The sequence below is a fragment of the Erinaceus europaeus genome, chromosome 3 (assembly GCF_950295315.1).
Source record: "Erinaceus europaeus chromosome 3, mEriEur2.1, whole genome shotgun sequence".
Lineage (NCBI taxonomy): Eukaryota > Metazoa > Chordata > Mammalia > Eulipotyphla > Erinaceidae > Erinaceus > Erinaceus europaeus.
In genome coordinates, this window is record NC_080164.1 from 122,832,041 (window position 1) to 122,833,969 (window position 1,929).

Below are 1,929 nucleotides of genomic sequence, written 5' to 3' on the forward strand. Positions count from 1 at the left end.
GGACCCCACCAATATGTCCTAGAGCCCCACTTCCCCAGAGCTATGCCTCACTAGGGAAAGAGAGACAGGCTGGGAGTATGGATTGACCTGTCAACACCCGCCCACGTTCAGCAGGGGAAGCAATTACAGAAGCCAGACCTCCTACCTTCTGCACCCCATGAATGACCCTGGGTCCATACTCCCAGAGGGATAAAGAATAGGAATACTATCAGGGGAGGGGATGAGATACAGAAGTCTGGTGGTGAGAACTGTACCCTTTTTATCCTATGGTCTTGTCAGTGTTTCCATTTTATAAATAAAATTAAAAAATAAGTAGCTGTAGCAAAATATGTACCACATGATTCCTTTAAAAATTTTTTTTTTTATTTAAGAAAGGATTAATTAACAGAAACACATGATTCCTTTTAAAGTTCACAGGTATACAACACTTAATAACATTCTCAGGAATATATAACTTTACAGATATCTACCCGCATACATAACATATTTAAATATATATATATTTATATATGTATGTATATGTATATACAACCTATATATCTCCATACATTCTAAGTGTAACAAAAAGCAAGGAAATAATGCACACAAATCTTAGAGTAGTAGTTATCCTTATCTGGTATGCATCAAGGGAAAGGAAACTTGAAAGAGATCAACTATGTTATTTTCCTTTTCTTTTTTTAAATTATTTACTTGTGCATCGCGCTCTGTGAGCTTAACCCGCTGCGCTACCACCTGACTCCCAACTATGTTATTTTTCTTAAGATGCATGGTGGACACTTGAGGATTTGCAATGTTATTATTACTTGGGGGAGGAATATTATACATATTTTGTGTTTTGAGAACAGAAGGAAAAGTGAAAATATAAATTATTCCTGAAAGTTAATACTTCTTGTAATTGTATTCTAATTATGGCAGCTTAACAAAAAATATATAATTACTGACTTTGTATAAGCACAATGACTACTCATGAAAAGGAACAATCTCTTCTTTGTACAAAATCTACCTTTTAATCTTCATCATGTTAAATACAGCTGCCCTTATCAGAATCAGCCATCAGAGTTCTCTAATTCAAGGTCAAGCTACATTGGTGTCTCCGCTCACGTATATCTTAGATCTTAAATATGATCCATTTTGAGGCTCACTTTCGGCAGCACATATACTAAAATTGGAATAATACAGAGAATATTAGCATGGCCCCTGCACAAGGACGACACACAAATTTGTGAAGCATTCCATATTTTTGTCTCACTTTATATTAATAAAGCAGTTCTTTAAAAAAAAAAGACTAAAAAAAAAAAGGAGGATCCTGTTTGATATTTGTATTGGTTTTCTACTGTTGCATTACAAATCTCCACAAATTTAGAAATTTAAAATTGTATATATTTATTATTTCACTGATTCTGAAGGCCACCAAATCTAGATTATCTCTATCTGGGTTCTGTGGCTAGGGTTTCACAAGAATGAAGCCATCATATCAAGCAGATTCTGCTAGGGAAGTATGACCATCCAAACTCTGTCAGATTGTTGGTGGGATTTTATTGCGTTGGCACTGAAGGATTCATTTCAGTTTGCTTCTTAAAAGCTTGAAACGGTGGGAGGGGGAAAGGGAAATAAAAAATTTGCTGGTTGGACTTTTTGTCTTTGGAAAAGGCTAAGACCCTATTTTTAAAAGGTTCGCTTGAGTAAGTTAGGCTAACCCAATGGAATCACTATTTTGATTAATTCAAAGTCAACTGATTAGGAACCTAAATTATATCTGAAAAATTCCTTTTTAAAAAAGGTTTTTATTTATTAATGAGAAAAATAGGAGAGAAAGAGAACCAGACATCACTCTGGTACATGTGCTACTGGGGATTGAACTCAGGACCTCAGGCTTGAGAGTCTAGTGCTATAGCGACTGTGCCACCTCCCAGACCTCTAAAAAATTCC

The 1,929-nt window shown here is 35.5% G+C and overlaps 1 non-coding gene across 1 annotated transcript; it reads left to right on the forward strand.

Annotated features, from left to right (window-relative positions):
- Window positions 1-1,138: 1,138 nt before the first annotated feature.
- LOC132537833 (U6 spliceosomal RNA) lies at window positions 1,139-1,242 on the forward strand. Its single transcript, XR_009549258.1, has one exon. It is a non-coding gene; the product is annotated as a U6 spliceosomal RNA (small nuclear RNA).
- The last annotated feature ends 687 nt before the right edge of the window (window positions 1,243-1,929 follow it).